Below are 26,951 nucleotides of genomic sequence, written 5' to 3'. Positions count from 1 at the left end.
CAGCAGCAGCCCCCCCCCTGGAAATACCTTCCCTCTCACCCACCCCACAGTAGCAGCAGCAGCCCCCCTTGGAGATATTCTCCTACTACCCCACAGCAGCAGCCCCCCCCCCTGGAGATACCTTCCCTCCTACCCACCCCACAGTAGCAGCAGCAGCCCCCCCTTGGAGATATTCTCCCACCACCCCACAGCAGCAGCCCCCCCTTGGAGATACCCACTCCACAGCAGCCCATTGCAGATACCCACCCACCCCACAGCAGCCCATTGAAGATACCCACCCCACAGCAGCCCCTTGGAGTTTCTCTGACCCCAGTACTAGGAGGAAGCAGTGTGGGATGGAGAGAGCAAGACTGCTGCTCCCGGGGACCTGTCCTGAGGCTGGCTGAGCCTCACTAAGGTAAAAAAAAAACGGTAACTATATTTTCTGCTGAAATGCTGCCCACATTGCGATTATTTTATGGTGATATGATGCCCACATTGCGATTATTTTATGGTGATATGATGCCCACATTGCGATTATTTTATGGTGAAATGATGCCCACATTGCGATTATTTGATGGTGAAATTCTGCCCACATTGCAATTATTTTATGGTGAAATGATGCCCACATTGCGATTATTTGATGGTGAAATTCTGCCCACATTGCGATTATTTGATGGTGAAATGATGCCCACATTGCGATTATTTGATAGTGAAATTCTGCCCACATTGCAATTATTTTATAGTGAAATGATGCCCACATTGCGATTATTTGATGGTGAAATTCTGCCCACATTGCGATTATTTTATGGTGATATGATGCCCACATTGTGATTATTTGATGGTGAAATGATGCCCACATTGCGATTATTTTATGTTGAAATTCTGCCCACATTGTGATTATTTGATGGTGAAATGATGCCCACATTGCGATTATTTGATGGTGAACTTCTGCCCACATTGCGATTATTTTATGGTGATATGATGCCCACATTGCGATTATTTGATGGTGAAATGATGCCCACATTGCGATTATTTTATGTTGAAATTCTGCCCACATTGCGATTATTTTATGGTGAAACGCTGCTCCATTATGATTATTTGGCACCTATGGGGGGGCCCCATCCAAATTTTCGCAAGGCGGCCCAGTGATTTCTAGTTACGCCCGACTACTACCTAAACTAGAGATACCTATAGACCTGGCTACTTATACTGTATTTATACTAAGTATTTATATAGCGCCAACATATTACGCAGCGCTGTACAGAGTATTTTGCCTTGTCACTAGCTGTCCCTCAGAGGGGCTCACAATCTAATCCCTACCATAGTCATATGTGTATGTATGTATCGTAGTCTAGGGCCAATTTGTAGGGGGAAGCCAATTAACTTATCTGTATGTTTTTGGGATGTGGGAGGAAACCGTGTCTGAAGGAAGCCCACACAGACACAGGGAGAACATACAAACTCCTTGCAGATGTTGACCTGGCTGGGATTGGAGCCCAGCGCTGCAAGGCGAGAGCGCGCTAACCACTACACCACCGTGCTGCCATATTACTGTACTATATTGTACTGCCATCTTCAGCAGTACTTCACAGAGTACAGAGTCATGTCACTGACTATCCTCTGAGGTACAAGCTGACATAGACTATGTACCTCTGTAATGTGCTGCAGAAGATGTGTAGTTATACAGCACTGACATCTTCTGCAGCACATTACAGAGTACATAGTCATGTCACTGTCCTCAGAGGAGCTCACAATCTAATCCCTACCATAGTCATAGTGTAATGTCTTACCATATTATTATTATTATTATTATTATGTATTTATATAGCAGTGACATCATCTGCAGCACTTTACAGAGTACATAGCCATGTCACTGACTGTCCTCAGAGGAGCTCACACTCTAATCCTACCATAGTCATAGTCTAATGTCCTACCATATTATTATTATGTATTTATATAGCACTGACATCTTCTGCAGCACTTTACAAAGTACATATAGCACTGACATCTTCTGCAGCACTTTACAGAGTACATAGTCATGTCACTGACTGTCCTCAGAGGAGCTCACACTCTAATCCTACCATAGTCATAGTCTAATGTCCTACCATATTATTATTATGTATTTATATAGCACTGACATCTTCTGCAGCACTTTGCAGAGAACGTAGTCATGTTACTGACTGTCCTCAGAGGAGCTCACAGCCTAATCCTACCATAGTCATAGTCTAATGTCCTACCATATTATTATTATGTAGTTATATAGCACTGGCATCTTCTGCAGCACTTTGCAGAGAACGTAGTCATGTTACTGACTTTTCCCAGGGGAGCTCACAATCTAATACCTACCACTATTTTGTGCGAGAGAACACTGGCTGTGTTTTTTTGGGGGGTGGGATCATTTCCTACTTGCTTTTTTAGGGTCACTTTACTCATACCTGGGGAGAAAACATGGCCCCACCGACTTTGGGCTGCACTGAAATTTTAATTGGTCCCACCCACTGTATGTTATGGACACGCCCACTGCATTCTGTGGACACGCCCATTTTTTGCCGCAACGTCATCCTGGGAGGGGGGTCGGAGGGGGGGGGGCGCCATAGGTTTGGGGTGCCTAGGGGAGCCCAAACCCTAAATACAGCCCTGCCCTCCACAACACAGTGTCTCTGAAAAACATCGAAAGTTCCACTCATACTGAAAAGAGTTTTGAAAACCTTGGCTGCCTCCCACTTATCAGTAAGAGAATGTCTTCAGCTCCTGGGGACTATGTCAGCAACTATCCCTATGGTCAAATAGGCACAATGGCACATGAGAGGGTTCCAGTTACCTTTTTTACAACAATGGAAGAAGAAGGACTTACAACAGAGAATAGTAATATTTCGATCAATGAAAGACTCTCTTATATGTTGGTGCGAGGAGGAAAATCTTCTGATGGGTTTCTCACTCCTGCCGATTCCCTGGATTTATATAACGACAGATGCCATCATGTTCGGCTGGGGGGCATGGTGTCAAGACCAGATAATACAGGCACGATGGCCATCTCCACCTTTTCCAAAGAGCTCAAATCTCTTAGAGTTGCGAGCAGTACGTCTGGCTCTGAAAGCATTTGTTCCACTCCTAAGAGGCAAAGCAGTTTGTATAAGAACAGACAATTCCACCACTGTGGCCTACATCCAAAACCAGGGAGGGACTCACAGTCGAGTTCTATCTCAAGAAACAGACCTTCTTTTATCTTGGGCGGAAGAAAATCTGCTACTTCTAAAGGCAGTTCACATTCCGGGTTGTCTCAACAGGGAAGCGGATTTCTTATCAAGAAAGACTTTAGACAACAACGAGTGGTCTCTAAACCAGAAAGTTTTTCTTCAGCTGACTCAGAAATTTGGAACTCCAAAGATAGACCTGTTTGCATCCAGTCACAATCACAAACTACCTCTATATTACTCAAGAAATCTTTCACCGACGGCATTAGCAGTGGACGGTCTAGCCCAAACATGGTCTCCAGTCTTTCTGTACGCATTTCCTCCAGTGCCTCTGATATTCCGATTTCTGTGGAAGCTAATGATGCAGACTACAACAGTCCTTGCAGTCTTGCCGTATTGGCCGAACAGGATATGGTTCCCGCTCCTACTCCAGCTGGCCCAATCGAAACATCTATTTCTCCAGAACCTTCCCAATTTATTATCTCAGGGGGAGTTTGTACATCCGGCGCTTCAAGCTTCATCTGGCGGCCTGGATGTTGAAAGGCAGAGGTTTACAATAGCGGAGTGTTTGGAGGCAGTCGTTAAAACCTTGCTAAAAGCAAGAAAAGTCATGACAAATTCTGTGTATAATAAAAACTGGTCCAAGTTTGTGCAGTTTGGCTCATTAGCTAATTTTGATCCCTTAACTGCTACTGTATTGAATGTCTTAAATTTCCTTCAAGCAGGACTTGATCTGGGCCTATGCTATAATACGCTGAAAGTTCATGTGACAGATCTCTCCTCACTTTCTGGTGAAAGATGGTCCTTGAATCCGTTGGTTAAACAATTTTTAAAAGCTACCTTAACCACTTGCCGACCGCCCACAGCCGATGGGCGGCCGCAAAGTGGACGCCGAAAGGACCGCAATACGCCCAAGGGCGTTGCGTCCTTTCGGCATGCCGTGGGAGCGATCGCGTCGTTGATGACGCGCGCTTCCCCCGGCAACTTGCTCCGCCCAACCGCCGGCCATTTGGAAGCTCCGGCGGGTTGTTAACCCAGCGATCGCCACTACAAAGTGTATAATACACTTTGTAATGTATACAAAGTGTATTATACAGGCTGCCTCCTGCCCTGGTGGTCCCAGTGTCCGAGGGACCACCAGGGCAGGCTGCAGCCACCCTAGTCTGCACCCAAGCACACTGATTCCCCCCCCCCTGATCGCCCACAGCACCCTCAGACCCTCCCCTGCCCACACCCCAGACCACTGTTTGCACCCAATCACCCCCCTAATAACCCATCAACCACTCCCTGTCACTATCTGTCAACGCTATTTTTTTTAAAATTCCCTAAACTGCCCCCTGGGGACTCCTGATCACCCCCCCACCCCTCAGATTCTCCCCAGACCACCCCCCCCCCCCTGTGTACTGTATGCATCTATCCCCCCTGATCACCTGTCAATCACCCGTCAATCACCCCGTCACTGCCACCCATCAATCAGCCCCTAACCTGCCCCTAATCTGATCACCCACCCACACCATTAAATCGCCCGCAAGCCCGCCGTCAAATCACCTCCCAAGTGTATTGTTTACATCTCTTCTCTTCTCTAAACACCCACTAATTACCCATCAATCACTGCCTATCACCACCTGTCACTGTTACCTATCAGATCAGACCGTAATCTGCCCCTTGCGGGCACCCAATCACCCGCTCACATTGCCCTCAGACTCCCCCTTATCAATTCGTCAGTGCATTAATTACATCTATTCTTCCCTGTAATAACCCACTGATCACCTGTCAATCACCTGCCAATCACCTATCAATCACCCCCTGTCACTGCCACCCATCAATCAGCCCCTAACCTGCCCTTGCGGGCAATCTGATCACCCACCCACACCATTAGATCGCCCGCAAACACGCCGTCAAATCACCTCCCAAGTGTATTGTTTACATCTCTTCTCTTCTCTAAACACCCACTAATTACCCATCAATCACCCCCTATCACCACCTGTCACTGTTACCTATCAGATCAGACCCTAATCTGCCCCTTGCTGGCACCCAATCACCCGCCCACACGCTCAGATTGCCCTCAGACCCCCCCTTATAAATTCAGTGCATTAATTACATCTGTTCTTCCCTGTAATAACCCACTGATCACCTGCCAATAACCTATCACCCATCAATCACACCCTGTCACTGCCACCCATCAATCAGCCCCTAACCTGCCCTTGCGGGCAATCTGATCACCCACCCACACCATTAGATCGCCCGCAAACCCGCCGTCAAATCACCTCCCAAGTGTATTGTTTACATCTCTTCTCTTCTCTAAACACCCACTAATTACCCATCAATCACCCCCTATCACTGTTACCTATCAGATCAGACCCTAATCTGCACCTTGCGGGCACCCAATCACCCGCCCACACGCTCAGATTGCCCTCAGACCCCCCCCTTATCAATTCGCCAGTGCATTATTTACATCTGTTCTTCCCTGTAATAACCCACTGATCACCTGTCAATCACCCATCAATCACCCCCTGTCACTGCCACCCATCAGTCACCCCCTGTCACTGCCACCCATCAATCAGCCCCTAACCTGCCCCTTGCGGGCAATCTGATCACCCACACCAATAGATCGCCCGCAGATCCGACGTCAGATCACCTCCCAAGTGCATTGCATCTGTTCTCTCCTCTAAACACCCACTAATTACCCATCAATCACCCCATGTCACTACCTGTCACTGCTGCCCATCAGATTAGACCCCTATGTGCCCCTAGGGCACCCAATCACCCGCCCACACCCTCAGACCCCAGCCCTGATCACCGGGCCAGTGCATTGCTTGCATCTATTCCCCCCACTAATCACACCTTGAGACACCCATCAATCACCTCCTGTCACCACCTGTCACCCCCTAGCACACCTACCCATCAGATCAGGCCCTAATTTGCCCCGTGTGGGCTCCTGATCACTCGGCCAAACCCTCAGACCCCCTTCCGATCACCTCCCCAGTGCATTGATTGCATCTATTTTCCCCTCTAACCACCCCCATCAATCACCTCCTGTCACCCCCCCCCTAGCACTCCTATCCATCAGATCAGGCCCAATACAACCTGTCATCTAAAAGGCCACCCTGCTTATGACCGGTTCCACAAAATTGGCCCCTTCATGGACCACCTGTCATCAAAATTTGCTGATTCTTATACCCCTGAACAGTCATTTTGAGACATTTGGTTTCCAGACTACTCACGGTTTTGGGCCCGTAAAATGCCAGGGCAGTATAGGAACCCCACAAGTGACCCCTTTTTAGTAAAGAGACACCCCAAGGTATTCTGTTAGATGTATGACGAGTTCATAGAAGATTTTATTTTTTGTCAAAAGTTAGCGGAAATTGATTTTTATAGTTTTTTCACAAAGTGTCATTTTTCACTAACTTGTGACAAAAAATAAAATCTTCTATGAACTCACCATACACCTAACGGAATACCTTGGGGTGTCTTCTTTCTAAAATGGGGTCACTTGTGGGGTTCCTATACTGCCCTGGCATTTTAGGGGCCCTAACCCGTGAGGAGTAGTCTAGAAAACAAATGCTTCTAAATGACCTGTGAATAGGATGTTGGGCCCCTTAGCGCACCTAGGCTGCAAAAAAAGTGTCACACGTCATATTGCCGTACTCAGGAGAAGTAGTATAATGTATTTTGGGGTGTATTTTTACACATACCCATGCTGAGTGGGAGAAATATCTCTGTAAATGGACAATTGTGTGTAAAAAAAAAAAAATCAAAAAAAATTGTCATTTACAGAGATATTTCTCCCACCCAGCATGGGTATGTGTAAAAATACACCCCAAAACACATTATACTACTTCTCCTGAGTACGGCAATACCACGTGTGGCACTTTTTTGCAGCCTAACTGCGCTAAGGGGCCCAAAGTCCAATGAGCACCTTTAGGCTTTACAGGGGTGCTTACAATTTAGCACCCCCCAAAATGCTAGGACAGTAAACACACCCCACAAATGACCCCATTTTGGAAAGTAGACCCTTCAAGGTATTCAGAGAGGAGCATAGTGAGTCCGTGGCGGATTTCATTTTTTTTTTGTCGCAAGTTAGAAGACATTTTTTTGGGGGGTCACAAAGTTTCATTTTCCGCTAACTTGTGACAAAAAATAAAATCTTCTATGAACTCACCATGCCTCTCAGTGAATACTTTGGGATGTCTTCTTTCCAAAATGGGGTCATTTGGGGGGCATTTATACTATCCTGGAATTTTAGCACCTCATGAAACATGACAGGTGCTCCGAAAAGTCAGTGATGCTCCAAAATGGGAAAATTCACTTTTGGCACCATAGTTTGTAAACGCTATAACTTTTACCCAATCCAATAAATATACACTGAATGTTTTTTTTTTTTTTATCAAAGACATGTAGCAGAATAACTTTTGCGCTCAAATGTATAGGAAATTTTACTTTATTTGAAAAATGTCAGCACAGAAAGTTAAAAAAGTCATTTTTTTGACAAAATTCATGTCTCTTTTGATGAATATAATAAAAACTAAAACTCGCAGCAGCAATCAAATAGCACCAAAAGAAAGCTGTATTAGTGACAAGAAAAGGAGGTAAAATTCATTTAGGTGGTAGGTTGTATGACTGAGCAATAAACCGTAAAAGCTGCAGTGGTCTGAATGGAGAAAAAGGCTCTGGTCCTTAAGGGGTAGAAAGACTGTGGTCCTCAAATGGTTCAAACTCAAACCACTGAAAAGAAATTTTTATCCTAAATGGGATCTGTCAATTATGTTGGATTTTTTTAGTTCTTCTCCATTCTGTCCCTTGGAGAACTGTTCTTTACTCAATTTATCGGATAAATTAGCTTTTCTTCTGGCGATCGCCTCGGCAAGAAGAGTGTCGGAGTTGCATGCCTTAGGGTGCAAAGAGCCATATCTTGTGTTTTATGATGACTGTGTAGTTTTGAGACCAATAATGGAGTTTCTACCAAAGGTGGTTACAGTTTTTCACCTGGACAGTGATCGGACTTTTTCAGCTCTCATGGATGAAGAAGACTACTCAAAGGGTCATCCTCTTTATCTAGTGTCTATATTAAAATGGTAATTAGCTTTGATGCAACCCTTCAGACTAATGGAATGTCTCTTAGTCTCAGCTAAAGGCTATAGAAAAGGGAAGGAAGTTTCAACAAGAACGATCGCCTCTTGGATTAAAAGAATTATATGTAACACTTATAGGTCTAAGGGGTTACTTCATCCTAATCAACCTTCGGCCCACTCTACTCGGGGTATTGCTTCATCCTGGGCTTCCCTGGGGTATCCTTGTTGGCAATCTGTAAAGCTGCAAGATGGTCATCCAGTAATACTTTTGTAGATCATTACTAAATTGATCCATCTGCTCTAACTCCTGCTAATGTTGGCCATTCTATAATTTCTGCTGATACTGCTGTTTAATAAATAGTGTTTGCATTCCCTCCCTGTTTGATACTTTATTGGCTAGTTAAATCCCATAGTATGCTGCCATGGAAGCACCAGGGAAACAGGAAAATTAAATACTTACCTAAATTTTCCTTTCCTGGTGCAATTCCATGGCAGAATACGAACCCGCCCAAAACGGGGAGGACGATAGTTACAAGAATGGGGGCCATGCTGCATGTTAAAAGCTTATAGTTATGCTGTCCAATAGGGTCTGGGGACGGGGCCACAACCCATTAGTATGCTGCCATGGAATTGCACCAGGAAAGGAAAATTTCCTTTAAGTATTTAATTTTCCTGTATTTTAAAACTAGTAAAAAAAAAGAAAAAAAAAGCCCCACCCCTTAAAAATGGGCACTAGTTTTTTGTTTTGTTTTTTAAATGAAAAAAAAAAATCTCAAAAATGGGGAGACACAGGTCTCATATTTTTTGGGGAGTTGCTTCACCTGATAATAAAGCAGAAAATAAATATAAGTGTGTATATACAGTGGAGGAAATAATTATTTGACCCCTCACTGATTTTGTAAGTTTGTCCAATGACAAAGAAATGAAAAGTCTCAGAACAGTATCATTTCAATGGTAGGTTTATTTTAACAGTGGCAGATAGCACATAAAAGGAGAATCGAAAAAATAACCTTAAATAAAAGATAGCAACTGATTTGCATTTCATTGAGTGAAATACGTGTTTTTTAACCCCTACCAACCATTAAGAGTTCTGGCTCCCACAGAGTGGTTAGACACTTCTACTCAATTAGTCACCCTCATTAAGGACACCTGTCTTAACTAGTCACCTGTATAAAAGACACCTGTCCACAGAATCAATCAATCAAGCAGACTCCAAACTCTCCAACATGGGAACGACCAAAGAGCTGTCCAAGGATGTCAGAGACAAAATTGTAGACCTGCACAAGGCTGGAATGGGCTACAAAACCATTAGCAAGAAGCTGGGAGAGAAGGTGACAACTGTTGGTGCGATTGTTCGAAAATGGAAGGAGCACAAAATGACCATCAATCGACCTAGCTCTGGGGCTCCACGCAAGATCTCACCTCGTGGGGTGTCAATGGTTCTGAGAAAGGTGAAAAAGCATCCTAGAACTACACGGGAGGAGTTAGTGAATGACCTCAAATTAGCAGGGACCACAGTCACCAAGAAAACCATTGCAAACACATTACACCGCAATGGATTAAAATCCTGCAGGGCTCGCAAGGTCCCCCTGCTCAAGAAGGCACATGTGCAGGCCCGTCTGAAGTTTGCCAATGAACACCTGAATGATTCTGTGAGTGACTGGGAGAAGGTGCAGTGGTCTGATGAGACCAAAATAGAGCTCTTTGGCATTAACTCATCTCGCTGTGTTTGGAGGAAGAAAAATGCTGCCTATGACCCCCAAAACACCGTCCCCACCGTCAAGCATAGGGGTGGAAACATTTTGCTTTGGAGGTGTTTTTCTGCTAAGGGCACAGGACAACTTAATCGCATTAACGGGAAAATGGACGGAGCCATGTATCGTGAAATCCTGAACGACAACCTCCTTCCCTCTGCCAGGAAACTGAAAATGGGTCGTGGATGGGTGTTCCAGCACGACAATCACCCAAAACATACAGCAAAGGCAACAAAGGAGTGGCTCAAGAAGAAGCACATTAAGGTCATGGAGTGACCTAGTCAGTCTCCGGACCTTAATCCAATAGAAAACCTATGGAGGGAGCTCAAGCTTAGAGTTGCACAGAGACAGCCTCGAAACCTTAGGGATTTAGAGATGATCTGCAAAGAGGAGTGGACCAACATTCCTCCTAAAATGTGTGCAAACTTGGTCATCAATTACAAGAAACGTTTGACCTCTGTGCTTGCAAACAAGGGTTTTTCCAAGTATTAAGTCTTTTATTGTTAGAGGGTTCAAAAACTTATTTCATTCAATGAAATGCAAATCAGTTGCTATCTTTTATTTAACCTCCTTGGCGGTCTGATTCTTTCCAGATTTTAGGGTCTAAAAGCGGTGCAATTTTTTTCACTCTTTCAGACCCTAAAACCTGAAAAAAATCATTCTGGCAGGGAGATCTGCTGCAAAATAAAAAAAAAAAATGTACCTTCCTGGGCTCCTGTGCTGCAGTTTTCTCTTTGCCCACAAGATGGCGCTAATATACATATAAACAAACTTCTCTATATTTCTCTAATATAGAGAAGTTCGTTTTCAATATTAGCCCCGCCCCCGATGATGTCACGCTGCCACCACCGCGGCTCCGCTGCTCCAACTGGCTGCCGGGTCCCTGGAAGAATAGCGGGGACATGGGGGATCCCATGCGGCCAGGGAAAGACCCCACACTGCCGGGGAGAGAGGCTGGAGTCCCGCTGCGCAGCGAGATCGCGCGCGGGACTCCACAACTACAAGTAAAGCTCTGCAATGCCTACCCCGACCTGAGCTCGGAATCACCGCTAATAGCTTATTTTTTCTACCCCGAGCTCAGGTCGGGAAAACCGGCAAGGAGGTTAAGGTTATTTTTTCGATTTTCCTTTTGATGTGCTATCTGCCACTGTTAAAATAAACCCACCATTGAAATGATACTGTACTGAGACTTTTCATTTCTTTGTCATTGGACAAACTTACAAAATCAGTGAGGGGTCAAATAATTATTTCCTCCACTGTATATATATTTTTATTTTCTTTTAAATAAATGTTCTTATTGTTTATTTGTTTTAATCCTCCCTCCCTCTCCCCCGCCAGCCAATCAGCTGTCATAGGCTTTACTATATAATAATTATTTCCTCCACTGTATATGTGTATATATATATATATATATATATATATATATATATATATATATATATATATATATATATATATATATATATAGTGGAAATAATTATTATATAGTAAAGCCTATGACAGCTGATTGGCTGGCGGGGGAGAGGGAGGGAGGATTAAAACAAATAAACAATAAGAACATTTATTTAAAAAAAATAAAAAAATAAACAAGGCAGGAGGGATCAGAGCCCACCAACAGAGAGCTGTGTTGGGGGGCAGAAAAGGAGGGGTCAAATAATTATTTCCTCCACTGTATATATATTTTTATTTTCTTTTAAATAAATGTTCTTATTGTTTATTTGTTTTAATCCTCCCTCCCTCTCCCCCGCCAGCCAATCAGCTGTCATAGGCTTTACTATATAATAATTATTTCCTCCACTGTATATGTGTATATATATATATATATATATATATATATATATATATATATATATATATATATATATATATATATATAGTGGAAATAATTATTATATAGTAAAGCCTATGACAGCTGATTGGCTGGCGGGGGAGAGGGAGGGAGGATTAAAACAAATAAACAATAAGAACATTTATTTAAAAAAAATAAAAAAATAAACAAGGCAGGAGGGATCAGAGCCCACCAACAGAGAGCTGTGTTGGGAGGCAGAAAAGGAGGGGGGGGGGGGGGGAAATCACTTGTGTGCCAGGTTGTGCGGCCCTGCAGCAAGCCCTTAAAACTGCAGTGGCCTATTTTGTTAAAAATGGCCTGGTCACTAGGGAGGTTTAAGACCACGGCCCTCAAGAGGTTAACATGCTAAACACGATGAATTAAACAAATATGCCAGTAGAAGCATGGAATACGTTTTCTGTCATTGTACAGAAATGGAGGCTGTGCTGTTCATATTCTAGAGATCAATTTTAGCCCCAGCCCTTCCACTATTAGAACAGATAAGAGCTGAAATGTGATATGCTGTGTTTCTTTCCATTGCTCCATTTTACGTACAAGGCCCCAAAGCATTGTCTGTAACTTATACCTCAAAACAGCAGCAGAAAGCAAAAGAGAATTCATGGGCAGTTACTGTAGTTTGTAATAATAGGATCAATGTCAATGCCCTATAGACTCAGTTTGATGTCCAACTAAAGCTGAAAGCAAGTTTTTCCTAGGAAGACAAAGGCAAAAACACACAGATTTACAGGTTACCCCATCTCTAGACAGTGCACATTAAAATATGACGGCTACACACAATTGTTTTCTCTGACTGCTAATGTCTTTATACACTGCTGCAAATCAAAAGCACACAAGCCTATTATAGTCTCCAGACAGCAAACCAATTATGGCATTATTGCTCACATGAATTCTATTCCAGCCTGCACAGCAGGCACATAAGGACACAGTCCTAGTGTATTCAGCAAACATACACAGGGAGATCTTCTAACAAATACATCAAAAGATTTAGCAGTATGTGTCTGTTTAGCATCTACTGATGCCATAAATTCAAAGAACAACCTCACAACACTTACAATGTCTCTTCTCCTGTTTCTCCAGCCAGATTTGACTCTGAACATACAATACAGAGGTTTTTTTGTATTCCTGAAAACGTGTAGTTGATGCAGAAGGCTCTCGTACTCGTGTCCTTTCACACTAAAACTGATGTGTTGCATGGACAATATCATTGCATCACAACATAGTGCAATGATATTTCTATGTGGCTTTCACAGTGCGGCGTGGCGGGTACCAATGTGCTAATACACAGAATGCTGTGCATTAATTAACCGGGTAACGCCTGCATTTACAGTGGCAGTAGGGGCATACGCTCATTGTACTCTATGGTTCACTGTATGGTTGCACAACGCAATGCAAGTCTGATGGTACTAAGGCAGTGTTTACACTTATCGGCGCAAATTCCGCATTTTATTTATTTTTTACTTGTACGATTCTGTTTTTTGTGATTTTGGTTTTGTCTTTTAAAGGGAACCTGAACTGAATAAAATTATTTAAAATAAACACATGATGTACCTGCAAATGACGATTACGTACTTACCTTGACGTCAGTTTCTCTCAATAGCTCACCATTTTCTTACAACAATTCCTTCAAGTTCTGACAAACTTTTGTCAGAACTGCAATATATTAGTTGCTGTCAGTTATCTGTTAGTTGCTGTCAGTTATAACTGAAAGGACAACTGATGAGCAAGGGAATGTCCAGGTTTCCCTATAGCTCAAGTGGGCGATATTACAGTTTAACAATGTGCTGACCCGGTAGCTGTTACATCCAGCTGTTACATTCCATCACAGTGGACAAACCAGACGCGGGAGAGGAGAAAGAGAGTAGACTACTTGGGGAGGTAAGCATGGCCTGTGAATGTTTATTTTGACTTTTAATTTTCAGTTCAGGTTTGCTTTCATTTTTTTCATCTGTGGTTTTGTATACCAACGTATTTACATCTACATCTACAAATGAGACATGGCGAAGGCGATAAAAAGCCAAACAAATAAACACTAAAACCCATGTCTTTCTCTACTGTCCAAAAGTTTATACACTGCTCAAAAGATAAAGGGAACACAAAAAAAAGACATCCTAGATCTGAATGAATGAAATATTCTGATTCAATGCTTCGTTCTTTACAGATCTGAATGTGCTGACAACAAAATAACACAAAAATGATCAATGAAAATCAAATTTATCAAGCCATGGAGGTCTGGATTTGGAGTCTCAAAATTAAAATGGAAAAAACACTACAGGCTGATCTGACTTTGATGTAATGTACTTAAAACAAGTAAAAATGAGGCTCAGTAGTGTTTGTGGCCTCTACTTGCCTGTATGACCTCCCCACAATGCATGGGCATGCTCCTGATGAAGTCCTCCCAGACCTAGACTAAAGCATGCACCAACCCCTGGACAGTCAGTGGTGCAAAATGGCATTGGTGGATGGAGCGAGACATGATGTCCCAGATGTGCTCAATTGGATTCAGGTCTGGGGAACGGGCTTGCCAGTCCATAGTATCAATGCCTTCATCTGGCGGGAACTGCTGACACGCTCCAGTCACATGAGGTCTAGCATTGTCTTGCATTAGGAGGAACCCAGGGCCAACCACACCAGCATTTAGTCTCACAAGGGGTCTGGGGATCTCATCTCGGTACTTAATGGCAGTCAGGCTACCTCTGGCAAGCACATGGAGGGCTATGTCCCCCCCCCCCCAACGAAATGCCACCCCTACTTATTAAAAGAAATGCCACCCCACACCATTACTGACCCACTGCCAAACAGGTCATGCTGGAGGTTGTTGCAGGCAGCAGAAAGTTCTCCATGGCATCTCCAGACTGTTACATCTGTTACATGTACTCAGTGTGAACCTGCATTAAATCTGTGAAGAGCACAGGGCGCCAGTGGTCGAATTTGCCAATCTTGGTGTTCTCTGGCTGGCCAAACGGCTTGCACAGTGTTGGGCTGTAAGCACAACCCCCACCTGTGAACATCAGGCCCTCATACCACCCTCATGGAGTCTGTTTCTGACCGTTTGACCAGACACATTCACATTTGTAGCCCGCTGAAAGTCATTTTGCAGGGCTCTAGCACTGCTCCACCTGTTCCTCCTTGCACAAAGGCGGAGGTAGCACTCCTGCTGCTGGGTTATTGCCCTCCTCTGGCCTCCTCCACGTCTTCTGATGTACTGGCCTGTCTCCTTTATTGCGCTTTTCTCCTGGCGGACTCAAAGTGTCAGAGCTGCAGCCACTAGGGCACACTCTATAGGCAGTAACAGTGTTAGGGAGACTTGCCGAAGGTCTCCTACTGAATAGGTGCTAGCTTACTGAACAGGCAGAGTGTAACGATTGGTGTAGCACACAGACATCTGATTATTGTGTGATCTGCAGAATCACCAATAATACAAGTATAGAAGGCTGAGAAACAGAGGTGTAAAGTGTTTGGTGCAACAGTAGATAAATAATAGACCTCACCAGTGGAACTGGTAAAGTACTATCATTCACAGAGCTGTATAACTTAAAGTAAACCTCACCAGAGGAGCTGGTGGGTATTTAGTCAAAAGAGCACCTCACCAGTGGCAAGGGCCCACTGGTGAGTCGAGAGGTCAGACAGGCAAGGTTTGGCAACTGAGAGGCGAATACAGTACAGAAACGTGAGGCAGAAAAATAGTGAGTTATCAGGCAGAGGTTCAGCAACTAAGGTCAGATAGGCGGAAGTACAGAATCGATAAGCAATAGCAAGGTCAGAGTCTAGCCAGAATCATACACAGGTAATCAGTAATACAATATAACAATAGTCCTAGTCTTGTGTGAAATCCCTGGTTTCCTCCCAGATCAAAGCACACCGGATACTAGTCTAAGGTCTGAGCGCTAACACCAGTGTATTCGCAACAGCAGACAAATTGCAAGTGACCAGTGAAAGCTTAAGAAGCCGAGGAGAGCTCACAGCCGCGCCCCTTACCAATCAGCCAATCCGAGCGGCGTGAGTCACCTCTGACGTCAGCCGACCGGCAGGTCAGCTGACGCGCCTTCTTCCAGCATAAAGGTCCTGTCTCTGCGCGCACCCGCGCGATACAGCGACCCTATGAGCACGAGACAGTACCGTTCCCGGCGTGCTAGACGCCGACGGAACGAATGAGGCCTGTGAACAGGGAACAAAGGCGGCTGCGGATATACCCTGCGTGTCCGCAGCCGCTATATTTGCAGATGTTACACAGAGCCAAGATTCGAACCTAGGTCTCCTGTGTCAGAGGCAGAGCCCTTAACCATTACACTATCCAGCCACCACCACCAAATGTACACCACTTTCAGACAGGAGGCTGAACTGCATGCTTGACAGGCAGTTCAGCCTCCCATGAGCGCTATTCGAGTGAAATTTAAATGCAGCCAAATGGCAGTGGTTGTAACGCCACTTGTGTCAAGAGCTGACACATGGCATCGTTACCCGGCGGCAGTGATCTGCGTCATGTTGCGTCTGAGCACGATCAGATGTGACTCTGTGGAGGGCTGTCTGTCCAGCACCGGTACTGCGCACTAACAAGCACCCGGCCAGTGCAGAAGCAAGCGCTATAATAACAGTGCAGGATATTTGGGCGCATCCGGCACCACCATAGGCCGTAATAGGAATTACGGCTATAGCGGCGCACAGTTAGTAACTTCTGCGCTGTCAGAAGACGGAACTGAAGTTACTTTTAAAACACTGTGATTCGGACTCCAGCAGTAGCTGGAAGCCGAATTACATCATTCCCCACCATCCACGTGGACCTGGAGGGGAAATAGTAATTAACACCACCGGGCTTGTGCAGCAGCAGGATAAGCCATATACTGGCTGTATCCTGCGCCCAAGTCTCCCGGCGGCGAGTTCTCTCATCCTCGTGCAGGAGAGCATCTGATAGGTGATGGAAACTGCATAGTCTGACAATTCCAGCAACTACATCAGGTAAGACCAGTCCACTTACAAGCAGTGCATGTTTATCCCTGATTTCACTATGGTGTGTGAGGTTTCTTATGGCAGCATGCAATGAATAGTGTACTTTGCACATAAACACAGATGTAAAGTAAGGGGATGGTGGACAATAGAAAAGGTAGTTAACATAACGAACACATGGCTCCCATTGCAGCTGCTATGGCTCTTGCTACACCCGTTTGTGTAAAGTAATTGCAGTAATAACCATGTCCTGCTTACATCAATGACTTCCTTTTCTTGTTGTTGTCTTTTCACTGCCAAATATAACAGCCTTTACTAGAGGAGAGCATTAGAAGCACAGATGGTGTCACCTTCCCTCCCTACTGAATGCCAGTGCAGAGCTTCCATTACATGGAGCATCATGTGATCAGGCTGACAATGACTTTAAAAATGTCCTTGTTAAAGAGAAAAAAACATTCACCCAACCCACCGCATGCAGCATGCTGACAGAGCTCTGCTATGTGTGGCTGTCAGCCCCAATACTGACTGTTCCTTTACAGGAACATTCAATTCCAATTTCATTTTTAGGTACCTGTTAACATAATGAACATTTTCAAAACTCCTGCTTGTATGCAAGTGTGATTTTTTTTATGCATGCAATTAAAAACATGAATTAAATTAGTAAACACATGATTTACCTGCTGCAGCAGATCACAAGTTCCTAGCTCCTCACTATTAACTCATTGCTCCCCCTCCCCCAGAATCTGATCTCTACCACTTCTAGTAGTGTGGTAATCACTAGGAATGGTCAATGAGATACAAATAGATCCAAATTGATGTAGGATTATGCAATTTTTTGTATGTACCATAAATGTATGCAGCTTGAAAATGGACCAATCAAATCCCTCCAAGGTGGTCCATGTGAAATTGGCCTAAGGGTGCATACACACATCAGACTATAGTCTTTGGAAACTGAAAGATCACAGACCAATCTTACCACCCTTCATGTAGTATGAGAGCCATACTCTACACAGTCTTTTCTATGGAGCTGAACTCCCCATCAGAAAAAAATCTTTGCAAGATGCTGCACACACAGATGCTGTACAGACACAAAAGATCAGTATCTGCAAAAGATCTGTTCCTGCCAAAAATCCATTCCTGCAAATTGCAATGATAGTCTATGAGATCTGCAGATCATCCTACACACATGATTTAACTGGCATTCATCTGCAGATCAAGCAATCAATCGCAGATCTGAAAATCCATCCTCGTGGATCTGATCTGCAGATAAATGTCAGTTAAATCATGTGTGTATGATGATCTGTAGATCTCATAGACTATCATTGCAATTTGCAGGAATGGATTTTTGGTAGGAACAGATCTTTTGCAGATACTGATCTTTTGTGTCTGTACAGCATCTGTGTGTGCAGCATCTTGCAAAGATTTTTTTCTGATGTGGAGTTCAGCTCCATAGAAAAGACTGTGTAGAGTATGGCTCTCATACTACATGGAAGGGGGTAAAATTGGTCTGTGATCTTTCAGTTTCCAAAGACTATAGTCTGATGTGTGTATGCACCTTAAGGCAGGGACCACAGTTGCAGGATCGCAAACACATGCGTTTTGCTGCTGCTGTGTTTGTCAATGTGTTTGCATTTTATAATGCGTTTTTAATGTGTACTGTCCCATTTGCAATGTATAATGTGTACCCAGTATTAAAAATACACAGTTGCGACATAGAGTTACATTATGTGCGTTTTTGCATTGCAGTGACCCCTGCCTTATAGATGTTATGTTTCTTCCATCACCCTCTTTCACCACCAGGTGGCACTGTAATGCTGACACGCTCTTCTGGATCCCATGACTGGGACCCAGAAGACCTGTCTGAAGTTCAGAGCAGCCACCCGAAAAAGGTTACTAGAACTGCTCCCTGCCATCTGCTCATTTGCCAGCAGAGGTTTAGAATGCACAACAGCTTTCAAGTGAACAATGTTGTTTTCAGCTGCTAATGGGTTAAACAAATGATACATGTAGCATTCAGGATCGGCTAACTCTGGTGAGGCTTGAACGACCGTAACCGACGCCAATTGCTTTTCTGCTCACTTTCATCAGAGCCTTTGGCATCAGCTAAATGAGACGTGCCTGTTTGCCCATCTGAACCGGTCCTTACTTTAGTCATATGCTTTTGTAATTTGCATTTTTCTCTCACTGTACTGTGCCAGACATTACATTGCACAGTTTTTTTTCTATCTATTTTGCTGAAGTGTGCATATTTAATACCATTGTGTGCGTTTGCTGTTTTTTTTTTTTGGTGGCCCACCAGGCTTGGGTCTGTCTCTTTGTGGGATTGATGTAGCTGCTGCCTTAACAGCAACTTTTTTTCTACGTATTGATACTTTTCCTAAGATTAAGGACCAGTGTGCAACCAAAACATGTTACCTGGTCCATCTGTTGTAACCTTGAAATAAAGCATTTTACCATTTTGCACATTGTGAGACCATTTCCTTCTTTACTACTTGTTGTTGGGTGCTGTGAAACCTAGATCCTCCATTATCCTGATACATACAGCATGTGGTTAGGTGGCTACTGGTTTTCTTGTTTTGGATGGTCAATAAGATGCAAATAATTTAGAGTTGATGCAGAATTATGCAGCTTGAAACTTGACCAAATGAAGCCAAGGGCTAATTTGAATGGTCCATTTTCAATCTGCATACATTTGCATAATTTTGCATCCACTTCGAAATCTTTGCAATTCACAGACAATCCCTACAAGTTATTTTAACTTTTCATGGAAAAGTAAAAGAAGATTTATGATGGGTTGCCATAGTAAACATCTCAGAGGTGTTTTGTTTGTTCGTTTTGTTTGTTTTTTACGGTTTTATAAATTGAGTTTATAATGTTAGGAAATGTATACTTGCAACAACTCTCCTATGGTAACATGGAAAATGTTTCAAAACATGCAAAAGTGCAGTAGCTGCCCAGCCCTATCAATTAAGTTCTCGCTAGATGTTTTCGCTAGATTCACAGTTAACGTGCACGTTTTGCAGTAATGCACTGCATGCAGTGTGTTGCATGCTATTAAACTGCAATGCACCGGCCACACGGTGAACGTGAGGTGGTGCACTGAAGTTCCACATTACAATGCTACCATTATGTCGCAATGCACTGCTGAGAACAGAGACTCAGTAAAACAAGGAGCATGACTGGTTGCTCTGAGAAACTGCTTATGGGCTCTTTCACACAAGTGGCTGACAGCAGTAAACTACTTATTGGCCACTCCTGTTTATTTGGTGGGCACATGCAGCCAGCTGCAAGTGTGCAGCATTGAGGTTCTATTTCCACTAGGATATTACATTTTGCTAGGATATTCCACTAGGATATTACATATGTTTTTCCATATCCAAGTTTCACATTTGTATGCGAATTTTAATGCACATTTTCATATACATCTAACAATCATTGCATGGGAAATGGATGTGTGGTGCAGAAATCTGCAGTGTGCAGTCCCTATTTTTTATGGAAATGACTCTTTGACATGACATGCATTGGTTTCATTCATTTGAACACACAGTAACCACACTGCCGACACGGTTACACATGCTCACATTCAGTTGCAATATTTAGCAACTGCAAGGTGCTTGTTCTTAGCAACTGGGCAGCTAAACCGCAAGTTAGATGTGCCATTTTCCATCATGCTTGTGGCAGCCGGTGTGTGACTCAAACAACTAGAGCCAAAAGCTTAGCATGACAGGCAGGCAACTGGCATTGTTTATAGGGGAGTGAGGATGGCAGCCTCAATATTCCTCTCACTTCAATATGACATTTCCATCAACACAAAGGGCTCTATTCACAATAACATTCACGCTAACTTTTTTGGTCACAATATTACCTCCAGTGATAATTACCAATTTTTTTTTTTGAGCATTCACTAAAAAATTTACCGAGTGTGATTGACTTGCAATTAATGTTCGATAATAGTGCAGTAAAACGGTCAAACGGTTGGTAATCGTTCGGTAATGTTGCGGTACATGTGTAAAGTGTTCGGTAACTTTGCGGTAATATGTGCGGAAATAAAAGTTTTTGACCTTCTTTTGGCAGCCCATATGATTGCCACCCATTACACAGAGACGACTCAGGATAGCCAGTCACAATTAAAGTGGACCTGAACTCTTGTACAGGACAGAAGGAAAACATATAGAAATGCACCCTGTATGTACATAGAGAGTTTAGCCTAATTCTGTGAATAATCCGTATTTTGTGAATAATCGCAACTGTAATTTGAGCTCTCAGCTGTGCCAGCTGTCTGCCTTGGCAGAGCAGCTAATTTGTAAACACAGAATGTTAACCCTATGCCTGCTTCCATGAAAGCAGGAAGTACACACACTACACATGTATTGCAGGTTTTCTATCAGCTGTAACACAGGCAGTTTTCCATGGACTGTTGATAGGCAGTGAAATGCCTCTCAAACTCTCATAACTGCTCACTGCTGCCTGGTAACTGCTTGCTGAGCACACAGCTCAACAGTCCATGTAAAAGAGGTGTGTGTGTGTGTGTGTGTGTGTGTGTGTGTGTGTGTGTGTGTGTGTGTGTATTTTCTATTTTTGCAACAAGGCCTGTGATTGGCAGGCACCCAGCTCATCTGGACCTTTGTTGACATTAGAAGCGGCCAGTCGGAGGCTTTATGTATCATACACATTTTTAATCTGAGTTACCTGTAAGGATTTTTAGGCCTCTTTTCCAGAAATGGCTAAATTGCTCATTTGTCAAGAAGTTCAGCCACCCAGATGCCGGCCACAAGTGATGTTCGGCTGCAATTACATGCTGGATTGCAAGGTAACACCGCGCTTCATACGTGGCAAGGTTGCCTGCCAGTGAAAAAACGTTTCATGTTGCATCTGAGTCTACATGGGGGGGCTGCCTATCTACCGCCTATCACCTGAAGAAGACCAAAGAGTTCAAACATGTGTGTGTGCTATTGTGTACAAAAGATGGTATATTGTCAAGCAAGAGTGCTTCCCTCGTTTCATTTGATCGCAAACTTGTGGAGTGGTGGGCCACAGCGAATAAGCCCCGGCAGCCAGGTGATACGATCCCTGGCAGGAGGTGTGAGACAGTCCCCTATTGCAATTGTGATGTCTACCGCCTGTCCACCACCTGTGCCATGTGCTAGCAAGCCCCCCACTGGTGCTCATGGAAAGAAGGCCTAATAGATAGTTGTGGGAGGCAGCTTTGGATTGACTGCTGTACACTTTTGCCGTACAACTTCCAGCAAAGCAGCATGGTCTGCTCTATGGAGTTTCAGCAATACAACATGAGACAGGTGAGAGAATGTATCCTCTAGTGACAGCTGTACACACTTTTTACATTTCCAGTAGAAATGACAATGTACAATAATTTTGACTAGTGCGCATCACTTAACAGTGACCTCTTATCTTTTTCAGGATTTTACTTGCCCATGCTTTATTTTTGGGTCATAGTAAATGACCGCAATGGTTACTGAAAAATTGGTGAATTATCCATTGTATGTCTCCTGCAAGCACCCTCAGTGAAACCTTCTTCTCTTATTTTCCTTTCTTATTTTCTTCGTATTATCTATAACTCCACTTATAGATTAACAGCTTTAGGTTGCTATTATTATAAAATGGTTTCTTTTGTTCCCATTGCTTCGCCTGTTTGCAGAGCTTTCGAATGAAGCAAGTAAGAGAAACAATAACAGCGTAATCTCTGCTATTTCTTGTCTCAGCAATATTATCTGCTCATACCTGGTACATGTAAAGGTGCATACACACCTCTTGATTTATGTCACCTGTCAGGATTCAGGACTCCATCCCCCTTGGGTGACATCGCTGGCCGGCCTGTACAGATGCGTGTCAGCTATGTAGCTGACAACACGTACTGTAGCTATGCAGGAGCTGGAGTGACAATGGAGCAGCACTTACATGATGTCACGTGGCGCAGACAATGCGAATGGCCATTACGGGGATGAGTTGATCAGCTGGGCGAATCGCTCGCAGGTTGGGGGCCGCTGTACACACGCCTGACTATTGGCTGAAGCGGTCTTTATAAGCTGCCTTAGTTATACGTGTATACGGGCCTTTAAGCCAGACGACTTCCAACAAAGTCATGCTATGACCCCTCTGGAGGAGCCTCTTGCATTGGCCATGCATGTCACTTCCTCTTCCTGCTTCATTCAGTAATGCACTTCTCTAACAGAGCAGACAGGTGTGACCCTAAGTTAAAACATAGACAAGATGGCAGCCGCGATTTTTAAATTGAAATCGAATGAAAACTATTTGGTGTAGAACGGCGATTCAGGCATCAAATGAAAGAGGAGAGCACAAGCTACATAAATGTATGCATTTTAAGTACTTTGCAGTACTGGTCGGAGTCTTAAAGGCATGTCCCTCAGAGGTGCTCGGAGTCCCTTTAATACGTCCTTCAGGCCTGGCACAAATCTTTGAGGCCCTGTTCACAGTGGTCAGTTGCGTTGCAGAATAATTCTGCATGTCAACTCACTGCCCATAAATTCTATGGGCCTGTTCACGGTAACAGATCGCGTTATTCGAACTTGCGGCATGCAGGCTTTGTATTAAAGTCTTTGGCTAGTCTCCATTGCAGTTCACAGTCATAACGTGTGAGTTATGCAACTGACCAATGGGAACCTAGCCTAAATGGCCATTCAGGTGATCAGGCAGGCTTCTCAATGGACCAATGGAGAGCCTTGGCAGGAGATTTAAACAGCCAGAAGAAACAAAACATATACACAGAGAGAACATACAAACCATGTGGGCAGTCTAAACTGAAATTCAACGTTGTGATTTAGGAGAGCCCTGACAGTGTTCAGTATACATTAGATTGTAAGCCTCTAGATTGTAAGCCTTTGGGCAGGGTCCTGCTCCTTTTGTGTCCTACCTGATCATGCACCTCCATTACTGTGAACCCATGCTATGCATCTGAGTGAACCTAACTTGCCTAATCTCCACGCTCCCCTCCAAAGACTGACTAAGCAATACCTTGTACTCATACTGTGCTGTATGATCTGGTCTTTCTTGTATTCCTGTATTGTCATATTGCTGTATGTGACCCCTAAATATTGTCTGTAACCTAAATAAATGTCCAGCGCTGCGTGATATGTTGGCGCTTTATAAATACAATAAATAATAATAATAATATACATAAACAATACACAAAATAGCAAATGCTTGAACTGTGACTGCAATGGACAAAAGGATAACTGCAGATACAGTTCCAATAATAATAATTTTCCAATAATAATAATAGGAACAATAGCAACTAACTCCGCTAAACAGCCGAAATGGATAATTGAATATAGTTAGCTGCCAAGAGACCCGTGTGTAATGTAGTGTTTTTTTGTTTGTTTTTTTATGAAATATAAACTAGGTACAGGTGGGATTGTTGCCTAATTGCTGAAATACTCTGGCCACGCTCCAGAGAAAGCCATCCAGCTCCATTCATAGCTTCCCTGCTCCATCATGGAAAGCTGATGTCTGAATAATACACAAACCTACAAATGTTAAGTAAGTCTGACAGAAGCCCTGGGCTGTTTTATTTCCCTTTAGCTAGATGAACACACGACAGGCTCACCCGTACAATCCCATGCTTCTATGTATTGACTGAAAACTGTCTGGTGTGTAACCATCACATGCAGCATCTGAAGTACAAGTTTGCTGCCTTTTAAACAGAAGGTATAGTTGCCTGTGTCACCCCCACATGGGAGAAGTAGCACCCATAGTGCATCACTCCTGGACAGGGCATTGGAATATACAAATGATTCCTTTAAATCCCTGAGGGTAGGAACACACTAGCCAGAATTGCATGGGTTTTCCATAGCACATAGTGGAAAACACATGCAATTCTACCTAGTGTGTTCCTACCCTGAAAGCCAGGTATATATCCAAAACTGCTGCTGTATAGGACAACTACAGTTTCAAACTTTTAAAGAGCCATACACAAACTGCAGGTGGTTCTGGTTCTCCATAAAGTAACTCTGTGTCCTATAGCATAACACTTACACATCTGTATTAAAACACTCATATAAGCTGTGATGTTTTTAGAACTGACTGGGTGAAAATCACATATTTGTAGTTTCTCTACAGACACTACGAGCAAAAAAAAAAGAAAAATAGAAAGTGACTGGACTGGTTACACTTGGCTGATTCCTACTGTTTTCCTTTTGAGACCCTTGTTTTCCAAATTAAAAAAAAAGCATTTGACATTTTACCATCACATGCAACATTTGCAATACAAGTTTGTCTTCTTAAATCAAAGAATTGCCCTCCAAGTGAAATAAACAGGAATAAAGAGGCATCAGTGAATAGTTCCAGTTTGTACTGCTCCTTTCAGAGCAGAGGGAGTCAGATTGTACTCCTATTACTGACTGCTGTGTGATGTCTGTGGGCTACTTGTGGGAAGCCAAAACTGAGTGGCATATGGAGGATGCAATTGCTGCCTCCCTTTCATGCTGTTCTCATGCTCTGCCTGTAATCCTCTTTGAGTCACTGCCCCAGAATAAGCCCAGTGCTCCGGTTTTCTGACCATTTTAGCAACACGCTTGCTCCAGGTGTGTGGCTCAGACCCTTCAAAGCCAAATCATCAGTAAACACACTGTCCGTTTGCATGTTTTAAAGGAATGTCACCACAACAGGCTCTTTAGCATTTCTAATCCCATGAGGAACATTATCTGCATGGAGTATGCATGGTCTCAGAATTTACATGTGTTTCCTCCCAGCATTGCAGATTCCTACCACAGCCCAATACTGGTAGGTGAGTTGACATCTGGCTAAACTGGCATTCCTAGATTTTAAGCCCTCTGTGACAGAGAAATGTAAATCCTACAGCGTACTACGACAAAGTCATTTGTTGGATGCGATATAAATAATGGAAATAACATTGCTAATTTATATTCACAATAATTCATATTCATAGTGCACTGTAGATGTCTATCTTGTGTGTAAAGGCATTGCTTCATACATTATACATCATGCCCTACAACTTAAATCCTAAAGAAATGTTGCATATTGTAGAGATGTACTGTAAGCTAAGTGGATATCCCAGCTAACCAATATTTACCCAGACTAACTGCACCAAGCAAATGGGTGAAAGTCTACGCCAGTCCTCTCTAGAACACGGTGACATTTAAAATACGAGTCCTGCTCTCTTACTAGCTCCATTCTACACCACAAAAATGTCAACAGACAATATGACTGCCGAAGGAATTAAATATTCAGAGCATCTCAGAATAGCAGTCAAGGTCACAACCTAATTGCAGAAGGAGAGGACAGGACAGCATAGCTCTCAGATGGGGGTCACAGCAGCCTGGGCAGCAGTGGCACCACACAGAACACCAGCCTGGGCAGCAGTTACACCACACACAGCACCAGCCAGGGCAGCTAGTCTGCCAGTGCCAGGCCACCCACCAGGTGTCACACAGCCGCCTGTAGGCAGCATTTCCCTGCAGCTCCTGCCTCTCTCCATCACTAGAGAACAGATGGACCCTTGCATATCAGCGACAAGAGCAGAGCTACAATGTCACCTTGTTTAGGTACAGCCTATATCCAGAAGCACAAGGTGAGGGCCACTGTCCTGTACAGTGTGCTGAGGTGCACCAGCAGTAAGCAAGGCAATTGGCAAGCAGGCGCACTTACCGTCTGCATGGGATGCTGCGAGGATGGATGCGCTTGGATTAATGCAGGTAGGAGGGACGGACTGCGCTCATGGATGGAAGGTGGGAGGGAGAGGAGAGCTGGGCTCCATTCACTGCGAGCCAGCGGGGACTGTGCACGCAATAGTGACGACAGACCTTCACCCCGATGTAGAGACTGGCAGACACGCCTCAGCTGCTCACCTGCCAGAAGATTGGAGCATCCCCCCCCCGGGCAGCAGCACCAGCAGCTCTGAGAGAGGGAGGGGCGGACGCCGCGCTGACGCAAAGCTTGAGTCACACACAAACGCTCGTCATGTTGTGTGAATGGAAACGTGTGAAGGCGCCTGGTGGGGGAGGAAAGTCACGGGGCTTAGCAGATGATTCTGCAGCTCATCCCTTTCCCCCGGGGACAAGCTTCCCCGCCCCCTTTACCCCAGAGTATCACTAGATCCATTTAATGTAGCGCATGCTTCTCCTAATACAGCCCATAACTACAGTGACAATTTTATTTAACACAG

At 44.0% G+C, this 26,951-nt stretch overlaps 1 protein-coding gene across 2 annotated transcripts in view; it reads right to left on the bottom strand.

Moving 5' to 3' along the window:
• SLC6A17 (solute carrier family 6 member 17) overlaps positions 1-26,716 on the bottom strand; it is a 156,168-nt gene extending 129,452 nt beyond the window's left edge. For both annotated transcript variants that reach the window (XM_068269537.1, XM_068269536.1), the window contains exon 1: positions 26,435-26,716. The gene's annotated coding sequence lies outside the window, so the exon portion shown is untranslated. The remainder of the gene's footprint in view (positions 1-26,434) is intronic.
• Between the last annotated feature and the right edge of the window lie 235 nt (positions 26,717-26,951).

This window comes from Hyperolius riggenbachi, chromosome 2, assembly GCF_040937935.1.
Source record: "Hyperolius riggenbachi isolate aHypRig1 chromosome 2, aHypRig1.pri, whole genome shotgun sequence".
Classification (NCBI taxonomy): Eukaryota; Metazoa; Chordata; class Amphibia; order Anura; family Hyperoliidae; genus Hyperolius; species Hyperolius riggenbachi.
The sequence above is the reverse complement of the archived record's forward strand: the minus strand, read 5'-3'. Positions and strand labels throughout refer to the sequence as shown.